Below are 14,876 nucleotides of genomic sequence, written 5' to 3' on the forward strand. Positions count from 1 at the left end.
CTCAAAGACAGTGTTAACGGACTGCTCCACGAAACATAAGTGTAACTCTGTGAGATGAATTCACACATCACCAAGAAGTTTCTAAGAAAGCTTCTTTCTACTTTTCTTCTGAGGATATTTGCTTTGTCACAGTAAGCTTCATTGCGCTATGAAATATCTAATGGCAGATTTCCAGAAAACTGTGTGAACAAACTGATCACTGAAGAGAAACGTGTAACTCTGTGAGTTGCATTCACACAGGGCAATGCAGTTTCTCAGAGAGCTTCTCTCTAGTTATTATGTGAGGATATTTCCTTTTTCACCATAGCTCTCAATGAGCTCCCAAATATCAGTTTGCTTAATCCACGAGAACACTGTTAGCAAACTGTTCCAAGAAGGGAAGGGTGGAACTCTGGGTGATGAAGTCACACATCAGAAAGCAATCTCTCAGAAAGCTTCTCTCTAGTTATTAGTGAGGATATTTCCTTTTTCACCTTTTCCAATATGGGCTCCCAAATATCACTTTGCAGTTTCCACGAAAAGAGTGTTAGCAAATTGCTTCCTGAGGCCTAAGTTATACGTCTGTGAGATGAACTCACAGATAAGAAAGAAGTTTCTCAGAAAGCTTCTTTCACGTTTTGAACTGATGATATTTCCTTTATCAGCGTAGGCCTCAATGCGATCCAAAGAAGCCCTTCTCAGGTTTCTCAAAGACAGTGTTAATGGACTGCTCCACGAAACATAAGTGTAACTCTGTGAGATGAATTCACACATCACCAAGAAGTTTCTAAGAAAGCTTCTTTCTACTTTTCTTCTGAGGATGTTTGCTATGTCACAGTAAGCTTCTTTGCGCTATGAGGTATCTAATGGCAGATTTCCAGAAAACTGTGTGAACAAACTGATCACTGAAGGGAAACGTGTAACTCTGTGAGTTGCATTCACACATGGCAATGCAGTTTCTCAGAGAGCTTCTCTGTAGTTATTATGTGAGGATATTTCCTTTTTCACCATAGCCCTCAATGAGCTCCCAATTATCAGTTTGCTTAATCCACGAGAAAACTGTTAAGAAACTGTTCAAAGAAGGGAAGGTTGGAGTTCTGGGTGATGAAGTCACACATCAGAAAGCAATCTCTCAGAAAGCTTCTCTCTAATTATTATGTGAGGATATTTCCTTTTTCACCATGGGCCCGTATGGGCTCCCAAATATCACTTTGCAGTTTCCACGAAGAGTGTTAGCAAATTGCTTCCTGTGGCCTAAGTTATAAGTCTGTGAGGTGAACTCACAGATCAGAAAGAAGTTTCTCAGAAAGCTCCTTTCACGTTTTGAACTGATGAAATTTCCTTTATCAGCGTAGGCCTCAATGCGATCCAAAGAAGCCCTTCTCAGGTTCCTCAAAGACAGTGTTAATGCACTGCTCCACGAAACATAAGTGTGACTCTGGGAGATGAATTCACACATTACCAAGAATTTTCTATGAAAGCTTCTTTCTACTTTTCTTCTGAGGATGTTTGCTTTGTCACAGTAAGGTTCATTGCGCTATGAAGTATCTAATGGCAGATTTCCAGAACGCTGTGTGAACAAACTGATCACTGAATAGAAACGTGTAACTCTGAGTAGCATTCACACATGACAATGCAGTTTCTCAGAGAGCTTCTCTCTAGTTATTATGTGAGGATATTTCCTTATTCACCATAGCCCTCAAAGATCTCCCAAATATCACTTTGCAGAATCCACGACAAGAGTCTTACGCATCTATTCCAAGAAGGGAACGGTGGAACTCTGTGTGATGAAGTCACACATCCGAAAGCAATCTCTCGGAAAGCTTCTCTGTAGTTATTATATGAGGATATTTCCTTTTTCACCATAGCCCTCAATGAGCTCCCAAATATCTCTTTGCTTAACGCATGAGAACACTGTTAGCAAACTGTTCCAAGAAGGGAACTGTGCAACTCTGGGTGATGAAGTCACACATCAGAAAGCAATCTCTCAGAAAGCTTCTCTCTAGTTATTATGTGAGGATATATCCTTTCTCACCATGGGCCCCTTTGGGCCCCCAAATATCACTTTGCAGTTTCCACAAAAAGAGTGTTAGCACATTGCTTCCTGAGGCCTAAGTTATAAGGCTGTGAGATGAACTCACAGATCAGAAAGAAGTTTCTCAGAAAGCTTCTTTCACGTTTTGAACTGATGAAATTTCCTTTATCAGCATAGGCCTCAATGCGATCCAAAGAAGCCCTTCTCAGTTTCCTCAAAGACAGTGTTAATGGACTGCTCCACGAAACATAAGTGTAACTCTGTGAGATGAATTCACACATCACCAAGAAGTTTCTAGGAAAGCTTCTTTCTACTTTTCTTCTGAGGATGTTTGCTTTGTCACAGTAAGCTTCATTGCGCTATGAAGTATCTAATGGCAGATTTCCAGAAAACTGTGTGAACAAACTGATCACTGAAGAGAAACGTGTAACTCTGTGAGTTGCATTCACACATGGCAATGCAGTTTCTCAGAGAACTTCTTTCTAGTTATTATGTGAAGATATTTCCTTTTTCACCATAGCCCTCAATGAGCTCCCAAATATCACTTTGCTTAATCCACGAGAACACTGTTAGCAAACTGTTCCAAGAAGGGAATGGTGGAACTCTGGGTGATGAAGTCACACATCAGAAAGCAATCTCTCAGAAAGCTTCTCTCCAGTTATTATGTGAGGCTCTTTCCTTTCTCACCCTATCCCTCAATGAGCTCCCAAATATCACTTTGCTGAATCTACGAGAACATTGTTAGCAAAGTGTTCCAAGAAGGGAAGGGTGGAAGTCTGGGTGATGAAGTCACACATCAGAAAGCCATCTCTCAGAAAGTTTCTCTCCAGTTATTATCTGAGGATATTTCCTTTTTCTCCATAGGCCCCAAAGGGCTTCCAAATGTGTCTTTTCAGATTCCACGAAAAGAGTGTTAGGAAACTGCTTCCTGAGGACTAAGTTGTAACTCTGTGAGATGAAGTCACATATCACAAAGAAGTTTCTCAGAAGTCTTCTTTATCGTTTTAATGGGATGTTATTTTCTTTGGCCCCATAGACTTCAACGGCATCCGTAATATCAGTTCTCTGATTCCACACAAACAGGGCTAGTCAACGGCCCCACGAAATACAGCTGTAATTCAGTGGGTTGAATTCACACATCACAACGCGGTTTCTCAGAAAGTTTCTTGCCTTATGAAGATGAGGTCATTTGTGGTCTCGGATCGCCACCGTGTGTCTTATTGCAAATTCTGCGAAAACTCGGTTAGCAAGCTTCTCAGTGAAAACAACGATGGAACTCTGTGGGCTGAACTCACCCACAGCAAGGACGTTTCTGAGAAGCTTTCTCTGCAGGTTTGTCCGAGGATACTTCCTTATTCACCATGGGATTCAACGATATCCAAGACATCACTTATGAGATTCCACAAAATGAGTGCTAGGAAACTCCCCCATGAAAGGGGGGTATAACACTGTGAAATGAATTCACACATCACAAAGCAGTTTCTCAGAAAGCTTCATTCTGGTTTTTCTCGGAGGATATTTCCTTTGTCCTTCTACTCTCAAAACCATCGGAAATATCACTTCTCAGAATCCACGGAAGCAGTCCTAGGAAACGGCTCCAAGAAATAGTGGTGTAACTCTGAGAGATGAAGTCACACATCAGAAAGCAAATTCTCAGAAAGCTTCTTTCACTTTCTGATCTGAGGATTTACTTTTGTCACCGTCGGCTGCATAGCGCTAAGAAGTTTCCCATTGCAGATTTGAAGAAAACTGTGTAAGCAAACGGATCACTGAGGAGAAACGTAACTCTGTGAGTTGCATTCACACATCGCAAGGCAGTTTCTAAGAAAGCTTCTTTCCAGTTTCTCTCTGAGGATATTTATTTTTTCAACGTAGCCCTCAATGAGCTCACAAATATCCCTTTGCTTAATCCACGAGAACACTGTTAGCAAACTGTTCCAAGAAAGGAAGGGTGCAACTCTGGGTGATGAAGTCACACATCAGAAAGCAATCTCTCAGAAAGCTTCTCTCTAGTTGTTATGTGAGGATACTTCCTTTTTCACCATGGGCCCCTATGGGCTCCCAAATATCACTTTGCAGTTTCCACGAAAAGAGTGTTAGCAAATTGCTCCTGAGGCCTAATTTATAAGTCTGTGAGATGAACTCACAGATCAGAAAGAAGTTTCTCAGAAAGCTTCTTTCACGTTTTGAACTGATGAAATTTCCTTTATCAGCGTAGGCCTCAATGCGATCCAAAGAAGCCGTTTCAGGTTCCACAAAGACAGTGTTAATGGACTGCTCCACGAAACATAAGTGTAACTCTGTGAGATGAATTCACACATCACCAAGAAGTTTCTAAGAAAGCTTCTTTCCACTTTTCTTCTGAGGATGTTTGCTTTGTCACAGTAAGCTTCATTGCGCTATGAAGTATCTAATGGCAGATTTCCAGAACACTTTGTGAACAAACTGATCACTGAATAGAAATGTGTAACTCTGTGAGTCGCATTCACACATGGCATTGCAGTTTCTCAGAGAGCTTCTCTCTAGTTATTATGTGAGGATATTTCCTTTTTCACCATAGCCCTCAAAGAGCTCCCAAATTTCACTTTGCAGAATCCACGACAAGAGTCTTAGCAATCACTTCCAAGAAGCGGAAGGGTGGAACTCTGTGTGATGAAGTCAGACATCAGAAAGCAATCTCTGAGAAAGCTTCTCTCTAGTTATTATGTGAGGATATTTCCTTTTTCACCATAACCCTCAATGAGCTCCCAAATATCACTTTGCTTAATCCATGAGAACACTTTTAGCAAACTGTTCCAAGAAGGGAAGGGTGGAACTCTGTGTGATGAAGTCACACATCAAAAAGCAATCTCTCAGAAAGCTTCTCTCTAGTTATTATGTGAGGATATTTCCCTTTTCACCATGGGCCCCTAAGGGCTCCCAAATATCACTTTGCAGTTTCCACGAGAATTGTGTTAGCAAATTGCTTCCTGAGGCCTAAGTTATAAGTCTGTGAGATGAACTCTCAGATCAGATTTAAGTTTCTCAGAAACCTTCTTTCACGTTTTGAACGGATGAAATTTCCTTTATCAGCGTAGACCTCAATGCGATCCAAGGAAGCCCTTCTCAGATTCCTCAAAGACAGTGTTAATGGACTGCTCCACGAAACATAAGTGTAACTCTGTGAGATGAATTCACACATTACCAAGAAGTTTCTAGGAAAGCTTCTTTCTACTTTTCTTCTGAGGATGTTTGCTTTGTCACAGTAAGCTTCATTGTGCTATGAAGTATCTAATGGCAGATTTCCAGAAAACTGTGTGAACAAACTGATCACTGAAGAGAAACGTGTAACTCTGTGAGTTGCATTCACACATGGCAATGCAGTTTCTCAGAGAGCTTCACTCTAGTTTTTATGTGAGGATATTTCCTTTTTCACCATAGCCCTTAATGAGCTCCCAAATATCACTTTGCTTAATCCACGAGAACACTGTTAGCAATCTGTTCCAAGAAGGGAAGGGTGGAACTCTGGGTGATGAAGTCACACATCAGAAAGCAATCTCTCAGAAAGCTTCTCTCTAGTTATTATGTGAGGATATTTCCCTTTTCACCATGGGCCGCCATGTGCTACCAAATATCACTTTGCAGTTTCCACGAAAAGAGTGTTAGCAAATTGCTTTCTGAGGCCTAAGTTATAAGTATGTGAGATAAACTCACAGATCAGAAAGAAGTTTCTCAGAAAGCTTCTTTCACGTTTTGAACTGATGAAATTTCCTTTATCAGCGTAGGCCTCAATGCGATCCAAAGAAGCCCTTGTCAGGTGCCTCAAAGACAGTTTTAACGGGCTGCTCCACGAAACATAAGTGTAATTCTGTGAGATGAATTCACACATTACCAAGAAGTTTCTAAGAAAGCTTCTTTCTACTTTTCTTCTGAGGTTGTTTCCTTTGTCACAGTAAGCTTCATTGCGCTATGAAGTATCTAATGGCAGATTTCCAGAAAACTGTGTGAACAAACTGATCACTGAAGAGAAAAGTGTAACTCTGTGAGTTGCATTCACACATGGCAATACAGTTTCTCAGAGAGCTTCTCTCTTGTTATTATGTGAGGATATTTCCTTTTTCACTTATAGAACTCAATGAGCTCCCAAATATCACTTTGCTTAATCCACGAGAACTCTGTTAGCAAACTGTTCCAAGAAGGGAAGGGTGGAACTCTGGGTGATGAAGTCACACATCAGAAAGCAATCTCTCAGAAAGCTTCTCTCTAGTTTTTATGTAAGGATATGTCCTTTTTCACCATGGGCCCCTATGGGCTACCAAATATCACTTTGCAGTTTCCACGAAAAGAGTGTTAGCAAATTGCCTCCTGAGGCCTAAGTTATAAGTCTGGGAGATGAACTCACAGATCACAAAGAAGTTTCTCAGAAGTCTTCTTTATCGTTTTAATGGGAGGATATTTTCTTTGGCCCCTAGACTTCAACGGGATCCGTAATATCAGTTCTCTGATTCCACACAAACAGGGCCAGTCCACGGCCCCAAGAAATACAGCTGTAAATCAGTGGGTTGAATTCACACATCACAACGCGGCTTCTCAGAAAGTTTCTTGCCTTTTGAAGATGAGGTTATTTGTGGTCTCGGAGCGCCACCGTTTGTCTTTTTGCAGATTCTGCGAAAACTCGGTTAGCAAGCTTCTCAGTGAAAACAGCGATGGAACTCTGTGGGCTGAACTCACCCACAGCAAGGACGTTTCTGAGAAGCTTTCTCTGCAGGTTTGTCCGAGGATACTTCCTTTTTCACCATGGGATTCAACGATGTCCAAGACATCACTTATGACACTCCACAAAATGAGTGCTAGGAAACTCCCCCATGAAAGGGGGGTATAACACTGTGAAATGAATTCACACATCACAAAGCAGTTTCTCAGAAAACTTCATTCTGGTTTTTCTCGGAGGATATTTCCTTTGTCCTTCTACTCTCAAAACCATCGGAAATATCACTTCTCAGAATCCACGGAAGCAGTCCGAGGAGACGGCTCCAAGAAAGAGTGGTGTAACTCTGAGAGATGAAGTCACACATCAGAAAGCAAATTCTCAGAAAGCTTCTTTCACTTTCTGACCTGAGGATTTACTTTTGTCACCGTCGGCTGCATAGCGCTAAGAAGTTTCCCCTTGCAGATTTGAAGAAAACTGTGTAAGCAACGGATCACTGAGGAGAAACATGTAACTCTGTGAGTTGCATTCACACATCGCAAGGCAGTTTCAAAGAAAGCTTCTTTCGAGTTCCTCTCTGAGGATATTTAATTTTTCGCCATAGCCCTCAATGAGCTCCCAAATATCACTTTGCTAAATGCACGAGAACACTGTTAGCAAACTGTTCCAAGAGGGAAGGGTGGAACTCTGGGTGATGAAGTCACACATCAGAAAGCAATCTGTCAGAAAGCTTCTCTCTAGTTATTATGTGAGGATATTTCCTTTTTCACCATGCGCTGCCAAGTGCTACCAAATATCACTTTGCAGTTTCCACGAAAAGAGTGTTAGCAAATTGATTTCTGAGGCCTAAGTTATAAGTCTGTGAGATAAACTCACAGATCAGAAAGAAGTTTCTCAGAAAGCTTCTTTCACGTTTTGAACTGATGAAATTTCCTTTATCAGCGTAGGCCTCAATGCGATCCAAAGAAGCCCTTCTCAGGTTCCTCAAAGACAGTTTTAACGGGCTGCTCCACGAAACATAAGTGTAACTCTGTGAGATGAATTCACACATTACCAAGAAGTTTCTAAGAAAGCTTCTTTCTACTTTTCTTCTGAGGTTGTTTGCTTTGTCACAGTAAGCTTCATTGCGCTATGAAGTATCTAATGGCAGATTTCCAGAAAACTGTGTGAACAAACTGATCACTGAAGACAAAAGTGTAACTCTGTGAGTTGCATTCACACATGGCAATACAGTTTCTCAGAGAGCTTCTCTCTTGTTATTATGTGAGGATATTTCCTTTTTCACCATAGCCCTCAAAGAGCTCCCAAATATCACTTTGCAGAATCCACGACAAGAGTGTTAGCAATGTGTTCTAAGAAGGGAAGGGTGGATCTCTGTGTGATGAAGTCACACATCAGAAAGTAATCTCTCAGAAAGCTTCTCTCTAGTTATTATGTGAGGATATTTCCTTTTTCACCATGGGCTCCTATGGGCTCCCAAATATCACTTTGCAGTTTCCATGAAAAGAGTGTTAGCAAATTGCTTCCTGAGGCCTAAGATATAAGTCTGTGAGATGAACTCACAGATCAGAAAGAAGTTTCTCAGAAAGCTTATTTCACGTTTTGAACTGATGAAGTTTCCTTTATCAGGGTTGGCCTCAATGCGATCCAAAGAAGCCCTTCTGAGGTTCCTCAAAGACAGTGTTAACGGACTGCTCCACCGAACATAAGTGTAACTCTGTGAGATGAATTCACACATCACCAGGAAGTTTCTACGACAGCTTCTTTCTACTTTTCTTCTGAGGATGTTTGCTTTGTCACAGTAAGCTTCATTGCGCTATGAAGTATCTAATGGCAGATTTCCAGAACACTGTGTGAACAAACTGATCACTGAAGAGAAACGTGTACCTCTGTGAGTTGCATTCACACATGGCAATGCAGTTTCTCAGAGAGCTTCTCTCTAGTTATTATGTGAGGATATTTCCTTTTTCACCATAGCCCTCAATGAGCTCCCAAATATCACTTTGCAGAATCCATGACAAGAGTCTTAGCAATCTGTTCTAAGAAGGGAAGGGTGGAACTCTGTGTGATGAAGTCACAGTTGAGAAAGCAATCTCTCAGAAAGCTTCTCTCTAGTTATTATGTGAGCATATTTCCTTTTTCACCATGGGCCCCTATGCGCTACCAAATATCACTTTGCAGTTTCCACGAATATTGTGTTAGCAAATTGCTTCCTGAGGCCTAAGTTATAAGTCTGTGAGATGAACTCACAGATCAGAAAGAAGTTTCTCAGAAAGCTTCTTTCACGTTTTGAACTGATGATATTTCCTTTATCAGTGTAGGCCTCAATGCGATCCAACGAAGCCCTACTCAGGTTCCTCAAAGACAGTGTTAATGGACGGCTCCACGAAACATAAGTGTAACTCTGTGAGATGAATTCACACATTACCAAGAAGTTTCTAAGAAACCTTCTTTCTACTTTTCTTCTGAGGATGTTTGCTTTGTCACAGTAAGCTTCATTGTGCTATGAAGTATCTAATGGCAGGTTTCCAGAAAACTGTGTGAACAAACTGATCACTGAATAGAAACGTGTAACTCTTTGAGTTGCATTCACACATGGCAAGGCAGTTTCTAAGAGAACTTCTCTCTAGTTATTATGTGAGGATACTTCCGTTTTCACCATAGCCCTCAATGAGCTCCCAAATATCACTTTGCAGAAACCAAGACAACAGTCTTAGCAATCTGTTCCAAGAAGGGAAGGGTGGAACTCTGTGTAATGAAGTCACACATCCTAAAGCAATCTCTCAGAAAGCTTCTCTGTAGTTATTATGTGAGGATATTTCCTTTTTCACCATGAGCCCCTAAGGGCTACCAAATATCACTTTGCAGTTTCCACGAAAATTGTGTTAACTAATTGCTTCCTGAGGCCTAATTTATAAGTCTGTGAGATGAACTCACAGATCAGAAAGAAGTTTCTCAGAAAGCTTCTTTCACGTTTTGAACTGATGAAATTTCCTTTATCAGCGTAGGCCTCAATGCGATCCAAAGAAGCCCTACTCAGGTTCCTCAAAGACAATGTTAATGGACTGCTCCACGAAACCAAATTGTAACTCTGTGAGATGAATTCACACATTACGAAGAAGTTTCCAAGAAAGTTTCTTTCTACTTTTCTTCTGAGGACGTTTGCTTTGTCACAGTAAGCTTCATTGCGCTATGAGGTGTCTAAAGGCAGATTTACAGAAAACTGTGTGAACAAACTGATCACTGAATAAAAACGTGTAACTCTGTGAGTTGCATTCACACATGGCAATGCAGGTTCTCAGTGATCTTCTCTCCAGTTATTATGTGAGTATATTTCCTTTTTCACCATAGCCCTCAATGAGCTACCAAATTTCACTTTGCTTAATGCACAAGAACACTGTTAGCAATCTGTTCCAAGAAGGGAAGGGTGGAACTCTGGGTGATGAAGTCACACATCAGAAAGCAATATCTCAGAAAGCTTCTCTCTAATTATTATGTGAGGATATTTCCTTTTCCACAATGGGCCCCTATGGGCTCCCAAATATCACTTTGCAGTTTCCACGAAAGGTGTGTTAGCAATTTGCTTCCTGAGGGCTAAGTTAAAAGTCTGTGAGATGAACTCACAGATCAGAAAGAAGTTTCTCAAAAAGCTTCTTTCACGTTTGGACTGATGAAATGTCCTTTATCATCGTAGGCCTCATTGCGATCTAAAGAAGCCCTACTCAGGTTCCTGAAAGACAGTGTTAGACGACTGATCCAGGAAACATAAGTGTAACTCTGTGAGATGAATTCACACATTACCAAGAAGTTTCCAAGAAAGTTTCTTTCTACTTTTCTTCTGAGGACGTTTGCTTTGTCACTGTAAGCTTCATTGAGCTATGAAGTATCTAAAGGCAGATTTCCAGGAAACTGTGTGAACAAACTGATCACTGAAGAAAAACGTGTAACTCTGTGAGTTGCATTCACACATGGCAATGCACGTTCTCAGTGAGCTTCTCTCTAGTTATTATGTGAGTATATTTCCTTTTTCACCATAGCCCTCAATGAGCTACCAAATTTCACTTTGCTTAATCCATGAGAACACTGTTAGCAAACTGTCCCAAGAAGGGAAGGGTGGAACTCTGAGTGATGAAGTCACACATCAGAAAGCAATCTCTCAGAAAGCTTCTCTCTAATTATTATGTGAGGATATTTCCTTTTCCACCATGGGCCCCTGGGGGCTAACAAATATTACTTTGCAGTCCCACGAAAAGTGTGTTATCAAATTGCTTCCTAGGCCTAAGTTATAAGACTGTGAGATGAACTCCCAGATCAGAAAGAAGTTTCTCAGAAAGCTTCTTTCACGTTCTGAATTGATGAAATTTCCTTTATCAGCGTAGGCCTCAATGCGATCCAAACTAGCCCTTCTCAGTTTCCTCAAAGACAGTGTTAACGGACTGCTCCACGAAACATAAGTGTAACTCTGTGAGATGAATTCACACATCACCAAGAAGTTTCTAAGAAAGCTTCTTTCTACTTTTCTTCTGAGGATATTTGCTTTGTCACAGTAAGCTTCATTGCGCTATGAAATATCTAATGGCAGATTTCCAGAAAACTGTGTGAACAAACTGATCACTGAAGAGAAACGTGTAACTCTGTGAGTTGCATTCACACAGGGCAATGCAGTTTCTCAGAGAGCTTCTCTCTAGTTATTATGTGAGGATATTTCCTTTTTCACCATAGCTCTCAATGAGCTCCCAAATATCAGTTTGCTTAATCCACGAGAACACTGTTAGCAAACTGTTCCAAGAAGGGAAGGGTGGAACTCTGGGTGATGAAGTCACACATCAGAAAGCAATCTCTCAGAAAGCTTCTCTCTAGTTATTAGTGAGGATATTTCCTTTTTCACCTTTTCCAATATGGGCTCCCAAATATCACTTTGCAGGTTCCACGAAAAGAGTGTTAGCAAATTGCTTCCTGAGGCCTAAGTTATACGTCTGTGAGATGAACTCACAGATAAGAAAGAAGTTTCTCAGAAAGCTTCTTTCACGTTTTGAACTGATGATATTTCCTTTATCAGCATAGGCCTCAATGCGATCCAAAGAAGCCCTTCTCAGGTTTCTCAAAGACAGTGTTAATGGACTGCTCCACGAAACATAAGTGTAACTCTGTGAGATGAATTCACACATCACCAAGAAGTTTCTAAGAAAGCTTCTTTCTACTTTTCTTCTGAGGATGTTTGCTATGTCACAGTAAGCTTCTTTGCGCTATGAGGTATCTAATGGCAGATTTCCAGAAAACTGTGTGAACAAACTGATCACTGAAGGGAAACGTGTAACTCTGTGAGTTGCATTCACACATGGCAATGCAGTTTCTCAGAGAGCTTCTCTGTAGTTATTATGTGAGGATATTTCCTTTTTCACCATAGCCCTCAATGAGCTCCCAATTATCAGTTTGCTTAATCCACGAGAAAACTGTTAAGAAACTGTTCAAAGAAGGGAAGGTTGGAGTTCTGGGTGATGAAGTCACACATCAGAAAGCAATCTCTCAGAAAGCTTCTCTCTAATTATTATGTGAGGATATTTCCTTTTTCACCATGGGCCCGTATGGGCTCCCAAATATCACTTTGCAGTTTCCACGAAGAGTGTTAGCAAATTGCTTCCTGTGGCCTAAGTTATAAGTCTGTGAGGTGAACTCACAGATCAGAAAGAAGTTTCTCAGAAAGCTCCTTTCACGTTTTGAACTGATGAAATTTCCTTTATCAGCGTAGGCCTCAATGCGATCCAAAGAAGCCCTTCTCAGGTTCCTCAAAGACAGTGTTATTGGAGTGCTCCACGAAACATAAGTGTAACTCTTTGAGATGAATTCACACATCACCAAGAAGTTTCTAAGAAAGTTTCTTTCTACTTTTCTTCTGAGGATGTTTGCTTTGTCACAGTAAGCTTCATTGCGCTATGAAGTATCTAAGGGCAGATTTGCAGAAAACTGTGTGAACAAACTGATCCCTGAAGAGAAACGTGTAACTCTGTGAGTTGCATTCACACATGGCAATGCAGTTTCTCAGAGAGCTTCTCTCTAGTTATTATGTGAGGATATGTCCTTTTTCACCGTAGCCCTCAATGAGCTCCCAAATATCACTTTGCTTAATCCACGAGAACGCTGTTAGCAATCTCTTCCAAGAAGGGAAGGGTGCAACTCTGGGTGATGAAGTCCCACATCAGAAAGCAATCTCTCAGATAGCTTCTCTCTAATTATTATGTGAGATTATTTCCTTTTTCACCATGGGCCCCTATGGGCTCCCAAATATCTCTTTGCAATTTCCACGAAAAGAGTGTTAGCACATTGCTTCCTGAGGCATAAGTTATAAGTCTGTGAGATGATCTCACAGATCAGATAGAAGTTTCTCAGAATGCTTCTTTCACGTTTGTACTGATGAAATTTCCTTGATCAGCGTAGGCCTCAATGCGATCCAAAGAAGCCCTTGTCAGGTTCCTCAAAGACAGTGTTAATGGACTGCTCCATGAAACATAAGTGTAACTCTGTGAGATGAATTCACACATCACCATGAAGTTTCTAAGAAAGCTTCTTTCTACTTTTCTCATGAGGATGTTTGCTTCGTCACAGTAAGCTTCATAGCGCGATCAAGTATCTAATGGCAGATTTCTAGAAAACTGTGTGAACAAACTGATCACTGAAGAGAAACGTGTAACGCTGTGAGTTGCATTCACACATGGCAATGCAGTTTCTCAGAGAGCTTCTCTCTAATTATTATGTGAGGATATTTCCTTTTTCACCATAGCCCTCAAAGAGCTCCCAAATATCACTTTGCTTAATCCACGGGAACACTGTTAGCAAACTGTTCCAAGCTGGGAAGGGTGCAACTCAGGGTGATGAAGTCACACATCAGAAAGCAATCTCTCAGAAAGCTTCTCTCTAGTTGTTATGTTAGGATATTTCCTTTTTCACCATGGGCCCCTATGGGCTCCGAAATATCACTTTGCAGTTTCCCCGAAAAGAGTGTTAGCAAATTGCTTCCTGAGGCCTAAGTTACACGTCTGTGAAATGAACTCACAGATGAGACAGAAGTTTCTCAGAAAGCTTCTTTCACGTTTTGAACTGATGAAATTTCCTTTATCAGCATAGGCCTCAATGCGATCCAAAGAAGCCCTTCTCAGGTTCCTCAAAGACAGTGTTAATGGACTGCTCCACGAAACATAAGTGTAACTCTGTGAGATGAATTCACACATTACCAAGAAGTTTCTAAGTAAGCTTCTTTCTACTTTTCTTCTGAGGATGTTTGCTTTGTCACAGTAAGCTTCATTGCGCTATGAAGTATCTAATGGCAGATTTCCAGAAAACTGTGTGAACAAACTGATCACTGAAGAGAAACGTGTAACTCTGTGAGTTGCATTCACATTGGCAATGCAGTTTCTCAGAGAACTTCCCTCTAGTTATTATGTGAGGATATTTCCTTTTTCTCCATAGCCCTCAATGAGCTCCCAAATATCACTTTGCTTAGTCCACGAGAACACTGTTAGCAATCTGTTCCAATAAAGGAAGGGTGCAACTCTGGGTGATGAAGTCACACATCAGAAAGCAATCTCTCAGAAAGCTTCTCTCTAGTTATTATGTGAGGATATTTCCTTTTTCACCATTAGCCCCTATGGGCTCCCAAATATCATTTTGCAGTTTCCACGAAAAGAGAGTTAGCAAATTGTTTCCTGAGGCCAAAGTTATAAGTCTTTGAGATGAACTCGCAGATCAGAAAGAATTTTCTCAGAAAGCTTCTTTCACGTTTTGAACTGATGAAATTTCCTTTATCAGTTTAGGCCTCAGTGCGATCCAAAGAAGCCCTTCTCAGGTTCCTCAAAGACAGTGTTAATGGACTGCTCCACGAAACGTAAGTGTAACTCTGTGAGATGAATTCACACATCACCAAGAAGTTTCTAAGAAAGTCTCTTTCTACTTTTCTTCTGAGGATGTTTGCTTTGTCACAGTAAGCTTCATTGCGCTATGAAGTGTCTAATGGCAAATTTCCAGAACAGTGTGTGAACAAACTGATCACTGAATAGAGACGTGTAACTCTGTGAGTTGCATTCACACATGGCAATGCAGTTTGTCAGAGACCTTCTCTCAAGTTATTATGTGAGGATATTTCCTTTTTCACCATAGCACTCAATGAACTCCCAAATATCA

The sequence above is a fragment of the Rhinopithecus roxellana genome, chromosome 6, assembly GCF_007565055.1.
Source record: "Rhinopithecus roxellana isolate Shanxi Qingling chromosome 6, ASM756505v1, whole genome shotgun sequence".
NCBI lineage: Eukaryota > Metazoa > Chordata > Mammalia > Primates > Cercopithecidae > Rhinopithecus > Rhinopithecus roxellana.